The sequence below is a fragment of the Stegodyphus dumicola genome, chromosome X2, assembly GCF_044657685.1.
Source record: "Stegodyphus dumicola isolate Sdum_Otavi_A_Nest chromosome X2, ASM4465768v1".
NCBI classification, from domain to species: Eukaryota; Metazoa; Arthropoda; class Arachnida; order Araneae; family Eresidae; genus Stegodyphus; species Stegodyphus dumicola.
In genome coordinates this window covers 114,514,411-114,525,178 of record NC_140781.1, presented here as the reverse complement: position 1 = coordinate 114,525,178, position 10,768 = coordinate 114,514,411, and positions in this window count along the sequence as shown.

Here is a 10,768-nt window from a genome sequence, read left to right as displayed (position 1 = left end):
TGCGCGTTCCGCACAAACCAAGGTGCATTTGTTATGCTACAGAGAATCTTATTAGGTAAGACGTTTCTTTTCTAGCGTTCAATTTATCCGGCAGTTGCCCATGCAGGAACTCCATAGAGTAAAATTGGTCTGATGAGGGTGATATAAAGATTTCTCTTAGTATTCAGATTTAATTTAGATTTCCTTCCAAGCAGGAAGTAAAGAGACATAAATGCTGCATTAGCTTTATTAATGGTATTCTGGATATGGTCCTTGAAATTTAAAGCTTTGTCGATGTACACTCCTAGGTATTTATATGAGCTTGCTACTGGAACAGGTGAATTATCTATTTTAATATTGGAATTAACTGGAAATTTTTTTCTATATCTGCGATATAAAACAACACAAAATTTTTCTGCGTTAAGTTTAATTTTCCAAATTTCACAATGTTTGTTGATTAGATTAGCTTGCATTTGGAGTTTGTCAAGATCATTTTGTGGATTTCTAGAGCTGGTTAAGATAACTGTATTGTCCGCATATTTATAAATACTTGAGTGTAGTGGGACAGGCATGCCATTTATAAAAATATTAAAATATTTCGGTACTAAAACAGACCCTTGAGGGACGCCTCCGAAAATCTCTTTCTTGATGAGAGAATTTCTCCATATCTTTACTTCAAACGTGCGACAGTAGAGATAAGAGTAGGTAAGTTTAATGAAGCTATTAGGCAGAAGGAAATTTGACAATTTGTGGAGTAAGCCAAGCATGCCAGACTCGGTCAAATGCCTTCTCAAAATCGAGAAAGCATGCTGCTACTCCATTCTTTTTTTTAAATTCCTGGGCGATAAATTCTACCAGGTGGAGTATCTGATGAGTAGTACAGTGTCCCTTTCGGAAACCAAATTGGTTCCTATCAATGCCAATTTGGTAAGTCTTATACTGATGACACGTTCAAAAACTTTGCAGAGAGCCGGTAACAGGCTGATGGGTCTATAATTTTTGGCATATTTAAGGTCTTTTCCAGGTTTCAAGATGTTAATAATTATTGAATGCTTCCACTGAGAGGGAAAATAGCAGTGACGAATGCATGCGTTGAAAATATTGGTGATAAGTACTATACATCTTTTAGGCAGTGCTTGTAGCCCTTCATTTGAGATATTATCAAAGCCTTGGCTTTACGTTTTTTGATAATTTAGTGGCTTTATTATGGCTTTTAATTCTGATAGCATTTTCGCCTCCTCTGTTGTGGGGGTCTATCCTCTCTGATAGCCATGAATTCTAAATTTGTCACGAGCTCGAAGATGTGTTTCATTGACTAACATGACATCAATGTCATGTTTTTGGAAGTCGGAGATCATCATTTGTTAAGTGATGTTCAACCCGATAGCCTTTACCACTACATGTTTATCCATCCCCTAATAAGAGATGAGCTGAGGTTGTTGCTTACGGATACCGTTAGCATTGAAGAAATTAATTTTTATAAAGCTTTTGGTAGCTGAAATAAGCTTAGGAATATTATGAATCGGCTTAAAATTCATAATCAATATTTGACAGATAATCAAAAACGGCCATGCCGACCTCTAATTTTTCAAATATTCCTTTAGCATTTTAAAATTTTTAGAAGAAATCTTTAATTTGTAACTTTAACCTCTCATAAAATTCTAATTGGCTAGTTTTTGATCCTTTCGGTTGGTTTTCATCTCTGGATGGCTGTTGCCAGGCAGGACTATATTTAGGTATCTCCTTCGGATTGAGGTCGGGAATTCATTTTTGTCGTAATGGAATTGATTCTTCGTCGCTTCTATTTTGGCTAATTTCTTCAATCTGTTTCTGTATATTAAGTGGGTGCTTAGGGCAACCTTTAAAAGAAGAAATGTGATCTGCTCTGCAAGAGGGCACAGACTGGAGGTTTACCTTCATCATTTTTTGTTTGGGAGCAAGTATAGGTCTCGTGAGGTTTTGTACATTTTAAACAGCATGCTTTGTATTTGCGGCGATCCCGTGTATGCCCGTACTGCTGGCACTTATGGCATTGCATGGGGCCAGAGCGAGATTCGTAAGGTTTCCACGAACACGTCGAGTCCTATTAATTTCTTTATGTCATATATAGCTTTACCTTCTTTATTGCGGGTGCATTCAGCTAAGTATACAGGTAAATGGATAATTTTCCCCTCAATAACATGAGTGATTTGACGGTTTTTTTTTTTTTTTTTTTTTTTTTTGGATGGGTATTTCCATTTCTTTTATTTCAGATTTGATACGTTCAATATTAGCAGTTTCTCGATTATAGCTTTAATGGGTTTCTCGATGTTCATTTTAAAAGTATGGTAGGGGAGTTCAAGTTTATCTAAAAAATCGATGATCATTCTGTAATGTTCAGAGTCGTAAACTCTGATGGTAAGAGTTCCACCGGATAAATTTCCACGGAATTTTTTGATTTGTAACTTTTCTTCAATAGCATCTTTTAATTTGTCCCAGTCGCCTGCAAAGTCGGCTAGGACAGTGGGAGGGGGATATGCCTTGCCGTTTTTGTTGGGGCTATAGAATCACCCTGCTCATTAGTAGAATACATATTATCTTCGAGATTTAATTCCTGGAATTTGTTTTTCTGTGCTGGCTCATTAATCCCTGCATTTGAAAGAGTGCGTTTATGTGTTATGCGAGGTGTAGTAAAACCTTCTTTATCCGTTATGTTTTTCTTACGCTTAATTTTAGCGTTAGTAGATTCGGTAGATTTATTAGTTTCCATAGTAGCTGGGAGTAATTAGTGGGTTCATCCTCAGTTTGAGTTCAATAACGTACTGGCTTAGTGCTGCGATTTGATTTTTGAGATCATTAAGATAAGCTAATTATTAATCGGACTGATTGGGAACATCTTTAAGTGAGTAATATTCTTCCTCAAGTTTTTGCATAATAAGCATAAGATTAGATGGATTAGATGTATGATTTAAACACCACTGCTCGGTCCTTCTGAAAGTCTCCTCTCTCTCAATGATGATCTGTTGATCCGTTCACCTAACCAAATGGCTAAGATTGAATGAAAAACATACTTATCAACATACTTCTGGGACTTAATAGCCCTTCTGTGCTGTTATATTTATTTTGTGCTTCAGAAAAATCTTGTTTACAAGCAGGTTACATTATAACATAAAAATCAACTTGTGTTAAGAATCACTGAACTGTTGTCTCATCGTTCGTACCAGGACCACCAGTATGCCTGATTGCGATCAATTTTCCCCCTTCAATCTTCTACGAGATTTTCCTTCTCCTGAATGAACTACTACAAGTGCCACTTCAGCATTACTAGATAGAGCCTGGTATGTCATACCGAAGGTATCATATGGCCAAAAAAATTACGTTCTGCTCAATTTATTTGCAAAATAAGATGGAAAGGTGGGAAAGAGCACATGTGGTGTAATTTTCTTTAATTACCCTAAAGAAATCACATATAGTGCAGTCAAATTGTCTTTCTACTATGACATTAATGTAAATTATTTTAAGATATGAAGTTTAACACATCGTATGTCTTTAAAAGTTCTTATGCCTTATGTAACTGCCAGCCATTTAAACATATATACTTGCACTTACAAACATGTTTTGAATAAGACAAATATTCATGTTTTTGTATTTTTAAATTTAAAATATCAGTTTTAACTCATGAAATTATAAAACCTATGAAATTAATTTTGTAACACTTGCATTCTTTGATTTTATTTCCAAATATCAGTTAATAATAATCAGTAAAATGACTTTTCTTTCACATGTACTATTGTTCCTTATTTTGAAGAAAAAAAAAAAAAAAATAGTCTAAGCGTTTTTGGTTAAGAAAAGATATTCAAAATGTTTTGAAAATGAACTCATATAAGTATTCGAATACTTTGAAGAAGGAGTCAATAAAAAAAATAATAATAATAAAATAACGTGACATTCAATACTCATAATGGTTAGATATCTTTTAGCTAAAGTTACACTTTTCACATGCATTTATCTATATTTTTTGAGTAACTGTTGTTCCATTCCTTCACAAGAATAGCTTTAAATAGAACTTTTGAAGAAATGTTACTTTACTTATTTTTTTCTCCAACTCACTCAATACATGTTCAATTTGATTTAAGTCTGAAGACTAAATGAAGGAAGAAGTTGTGATAACTTCTGGACAGTTGTATGAAAACCACATGTGAACATTTAGGGCTGCATGTTTAGAATCGTTATCGTGATAAAATATGAATGTATTTTGCATTCCAATTTTCTTGCAGATGCTTTCAAATTTTCATAATAGTTATATACTGATCTATATTATTTTCCAGTATATATGATACAAGATTCTAGTAAAATTGGTTGCCTTTGGTATCTAGAATACTTGAGAATTGTGTAGCGACTATTCATTGACTTCTAAAAGTCTAGAACGACAAGTCCAAAGTAGGGTTTAAATATCCTTTTATTTAACTTGAGACCATTTACAGTTGGCCAATCCTGGGCTTACATGAAGTCTCCACTTGGAATTTAACTTAAGATAGAAAATAAGAAACTAATGCTAACTAACTAAAAACTAGAAAAAGCTGTACAGAAATAACTAACAGAGTTGGCCCTTAATTAAACCTCACTGGCGAATACAAACAGGCACGTAACAATACGGCTGAACGTAGTAAGATTTAGCTTAAAGCAATGACGTGGCCAGAAAGGAAGACACGCATTACTAAGCTCTTCCACGAAAGTAACTTCCGTAGAAGAAAAAAAAATTGATGTGGTCATTATTTTTCCCTGAGACTTCTTATTAAATACTGGTTCCACCTCGTTTATATAAAACAGGATTTTGAAAAATCATTTTGGTAGGGAGTTGTAGGCGGGAAACAAGAAAATACAGGAAAGCTGTTTAAAATTTAAAAAAAAAAAAAAAAAAAAAAAAAAAAATGCAGAACCATATTTAGACATAATAAGGTCCTAAGCTATTTGAGATATGGGGCCCTATATAAGTCTGTTATACAGTACAAAATCCGTAATCTGGACTCATCGGGACTTTGGCGATTCCGGATTATAGATCATCAATTTAAATCTGGTATGATGGCATGCAGAAATTATACAATTAAAAATATGAAACCGTAATTTATGGAATAAAGAGCAATTATGATCTAATCCGTATCAAAATTTACAAAAAAAAAAGCTTAATATTTATTTGTTTAGTAAACATTTCTTTCAATGTAAGTTGTTTAAGTTGCTTCGTTTTTTGTGCTAATACTTTCTCTATAATTCTATAAACAGACACAATTTCTTGTTCAGTTACAAAGTTCCACTGTTTAAGTCCTGTAATTGCTGTGTCGAGAATACCGACTAACTTGTCAATCGAAATTTTTTCATTTTCAATAACGTTCTCTGTTACTTTCTTCGCTATCGGAAGCTGCGAGTGGGTAAACGCTTTACTGGCTTTAAGCACATGCGTAAGTTTGTGGCTTTGAGGTCCGGATTATAGATCATTCCGGATAATGGACTTTGTACTGTAATATATTTTAATATTATTTATACTATATCTTAATTTTAAAATAAACCTTTATTTATTCCCCGCTTTTTTTAAGCCTCAGGTTTTTAAAATACCATTTAAACTTTACCTACAACCAAGAACTAGCAAGTCTGCTCTAGGAACAGGATTTAAAAATTTTAAAACCTTGCTCCACAAAACATCCCAGCTGGTTTTTTTTTTCCTTGAAATAAAATACCAAGTATTTTCCTGTGATAAGAGATAACATATTATCATCACAGTCATTAAAATAACTCTGATTTTTTTTTCTATTATATCATTCACATTTAATGATTTGAGCTCAACTTAATTGCAAAACAAATATTAAGATACTTATGCTTCATAAAACAGAACTCTTAGTATCCAAGCTTGAATTTAAACAAAAGTTTTCCTAAAACACCTACAATAATGATTTTAAAAATACTGATAATTCTTATATTGATTTAAGAATGTATAAAATGGAAAATTTATTGGAATACTGAATGCATAATTCACTTCAATACATAATTTATCTTCTTTTAATATGTTACATTATTCCAGAAATTTATATATACAGTTTCATTTTTTAAAAGTATGTATGATACTTAAGAAAGATCTCTCAAATGATGTTGAATTTTAATGATGGCTGTTACATTTTTCAGTCAATTGTACACTTCTATGAGAAGCAAAAATGTTTTATTCACTACATTCCACACTTTTGTAGTTCTTTGAATACTGTATATATTAATAAAACAATTTGAAGGACCAAAGTCCATAGCTATCCTATAACAGTTAATATGCATGTATGATACAAGCTCTTGATCATCCAAGGTGACCTTGGTGTATATTACTTTGAATAATCAGTCTTTCATATAAAAAAACTGAAATTTATTAATTCTTGAAATTATTCTTAGCATAAAGAATATCAAAATTTTCTCAGTATCTTGCACAGAAGATCACCCACCCTGTGAAATTCCTAAACAAATATGAAGTTAACTGAATAATATTACTACAAACTGAACATAAATTTCAGAAGTTTTTTCCCAAAATATACTGAGGAATGGGTACTTGCCATTTTATTTACCATGTTCACATTCTAGGCGCGTAAATAAATGTAATGAATTAATAGAAAAATCAAATTAAAATTCAGTTTAAATTTACATGGACTAAATTATTGAACTATTTGAAATTCAATTCTGTTGTAAAATATATTAACATTTAATTCTTATATTCTTTGGCTAATTCCATTTTTTAAATCTTTATATAAAAATTTAGAAATGACTACAGATTAAGACAACTCTGACCAAATGAAATTTAATAACATCAATAAAATGTAACAAGAAAAAGTACAATTCAAATGAAATAGAATTTAAAAATTCTGAAAATCATTAGAGTTTGAGGGAATGGAATTTGCCTAATTTAAGTTTAATTACATACATTCCATTTATTTCTGAGAAACATTTTCCTTTGTTAAGACTAAAAATTAAAAAAAGGAGAGTAGGCAGCAATTAATTATTCTTCAATATAAAAAATGTCCTAATTTCCATACTGGCTTTAGTTATCTATTAAATGAAAGTCCACAGGAGACATGCAGATAAATTTCTAAAATTACTACACTCAAAAGTCTTTAATCCGGACTCGTTGGGACTTCCGGATTACAGATCATCAATTTAAATCTGGTAAGATGGCATGCAGAAAACATAAAATTAAAAATATGAAAAGATAATTTATGAAATAAAGAGCAATTATGATCTAAAGGGTATCAAAATATACAAAAAAAATTAATATTTATTTGTTTACTTTATTAAACATTTCTTTCAATGCGCGCATGCGTAAAGAATACATTACGCATAGTCGAAATTAGAAAATTGCAATCAGAAAACTATTTGATGTGTATCCGTAATATAATGACGAGAAATTTGATTTAAATCATATCAAAAACGGAGTCCATTGAGATGAAATACTACATTTAGCAAGGAATTATAAGCCGAATAAAATAAAAACATCTGCCCTGAATATAAGGATAGTGCTGACAGATCAACTTCCAGTTCATTGCGCGCCGTGATGTTCCTCCCCCCGCAGAGCAGCGTGAAATTGATAAACATATTTTGGAATGATTAGATAATCAAAGGATATGTCTTTATCCATTTTTTGCAGCAATTCCACTTTCTGTTTAATGGACTTCGAAACATACTTTCGCTTTGTATATCCTTTACATATTAGTAAATATATATCGGAAATTTTATTTGACATAATCGGAAGTTCAAGCTTACTTTTATAAAATTGATCTAACGGTCTGCAAAAAATAATAAGCCAGATCCAATTCGAAGATTATAGAACAACGCAATCTGAAACATTAACTGAAAAAGATAATTAGATAATTTTAGCTTATACCGTCTGTTATACATTAAACGCGCATGTCACTGTGTTCACGACGTTTCCCTCCAGCAGAGCAGCGTGAAATTGATAAACAGATTTCAGAATGGTTAGAGAACCAAAGGATATGCCTTTATACATTTTTTGCAGCAATTCCACTTTTTGTTTGATGGACATCAAAACATGCTTTCGCTTTGTAGATCCTTTGGCAGCTTCAGAATCGGAAATTCTTTTTGACATAAACTAAAGTTCAAGCTTACTTTTATAAAATTGCTCTAACAGTCCACAAAAAATAATAAGCCATATCCAATTAAAAGATTAAGGAACAACGCAATCTGCAACATTAACTGAATTAGATAATTTTAGCTTAGCTTATACCGTCCGTTATACATTAAACGAGCATGCGCAGAAAGTTTGTAGCTTTGAGGTCCAGATTATAGATCATTCCGGATTATGGACGCCCAGATTAAAGACTTCTGACTGTATTCTTATAATAGAAAAGGGGTGGTCAATGTATGCTGCAGAAAAGCTTCTCGAACAGAAAGGTGATGATAAAGAAAAACTAAGTTGTTTTATGAACTTGAGCATACTCTCTATAGCCACACTTGGAAATTTTAATTTTTTGGGGGTTAAAAACCTATTATCACCTGTGCCACTAAAATGAAAGGTAAAGTTCAATAGGAAAATTTTTCACAGATAACAGCAAGTTTAACGAATTAATCAAATGAAAGAAAATCCAGAATGACTTAAAATTTACACACATGCTCAGACATTCATACCCAGAATTAAAAAAAAAAATTTTGTCAATAATGAAATTCTGAATTTAGTTTCAGTATTGCATGATAATCAAAACCAATACTTAAATGTCACTAACATATTTAATGAACTTTTGTCATTATGCAGAATGATACTGGCACAGCTATAACACACTGGTTTTTACTTGAAAAAAAATGCTCAATTTTTTTTAGTATGATTAGTCTTCATACTAATGCTGGATACATAGCTCAACCACTAAAAACTGCTATTGATTGGAAACTTGCCTTTACTAGAAAATCCACGAGCATAGTCTTTATACTTTAATATCATAAATTACATGAAATAAATAAAACTATTAAAAACTAAATTCCATATTTATTCAAATTGGTAGGACCATCTGCTACTACTTTTTTTATTCTAAAAACAAATAATTATTAAATGATATGCATGGCTGGAAATTTATGAATACAACAAATGACATACTCTTTAATAAATTCATTTCACATTTTGTTCCAACTGATCAATTTACTAGGAGAAAATTTAAATTATGGACATATCCCATATAATTAGCAGAATTCAGTAGTTAAGGTCAAACATTTCACCAATTTGTTTAAGCCTTGAATTTACCAATAATGATACTATAATTAAGGCCTTTTTACGAAAAGTTAACTTCTATGCAATCAAATAAAGCATGTTAACCTGCAAAACAAGGCACAGAAGTCAACCTTGAAATCTGAAAAATAGCAAGACTTCTGAGAGAAAGTAGAGATGCTTTTACGCTGCATGGCAACATTAAAAATATACTGATTTATACAGAAATATTTTAATGCCTTTATTTTTTAAATTGCTTCCAAATGAATTCGTTCTTAATTATATCCAAAAAATTAAAGATTAAAATTGCGATTTAAAAGGTCTACTAGACTTTTCGAGAAATGAAATACTCAGCAGAGAATGCACAGCTTATGTTAATTATAATTCTGAAGAGAAATTCTTGCAATTAGAAAAGCCACTACCTTTCAAATTGAAACCTTTTCCCCGACTGCGATATTTTAAGTTTAGAAATGAAAAGGCAGATGTTATTTATGTCTGGATAAAAGGTACAGAGTTAAAAACTGAAAGCAGAAAGTAAAATTAGCTTCTATAATTAACAAACATTCGAAAGTGAATTGTTGGGCATTAAAATAACACAAACAAGAACTAATTATCATACTTATTCAAAAAAAGTACAAAGAGCAAATTCTATATAGACTAAATAAAAATAATATTCACAGGAAAAGTGCACAGCAAAAATGGATGAGAAAAATACACATGTATGAATAAATTTTCAAACTGATACATATTCAAAAGAACTGCATGACGAACAGCAACAACGAACTAGCTACACACAGAAATGGCATTTTTCTTGAATCATTAAATTGGCACATAATCAGATAAAATAAAAATTTTCACACGTAAAAAGCAGACTTTTATCTTAGAATATAATAAAAAATTCAGTAATTAAGATCAGAAAATCTTTTACCAATCTGTTAGGCCAAGAACTTACCCGCATTAGTTTTAATGAATATTCTCAACAAATCGCATCTCAATCTGTTAAATAAACTGTGTTAATATGCAAAACAAGATATTAAATAATACAAACAAGAATTGACATATTTATTCAAAAGAGGCATAAAGAAGAACAATTTTTATGCAAACTAAGTAAAAACGGCACATTTACTTGAAATTTTCTCAAAAATTTACCAGCAAAAACTTGATGAATCTCTACATGAGCTAAAGAAAATACCGCATTCAACATGAAATGAGTTCAGTCAGAAATTTACTAGCACAATAAAAAGAGACATGGAGGAAAAAAAAAAAAAAAAAAAAAAAAATTAATTTTTATATCTTCTCAAAAAAAAAAAAAAAAAAAAAAAAAAAAAAAAAAAAAAAATGCAGAATGAGCAGCAGCAACACAAAACAAAGTAGACAATTAAAAATAGTAATTTTAATGAATCGATCATTAATAATGAAATTCTGGGCATATACCACATAATCAGAGATAAAGTACAAATTTTCATACATAAACAGCAGATTTTATCCTACAATATGATTCAGTAATTTAAGAGCAGGTAATATTTTACCAATTTGCTAGGCCAAGATCTTACCATCATTGGTTCTAATGCATTT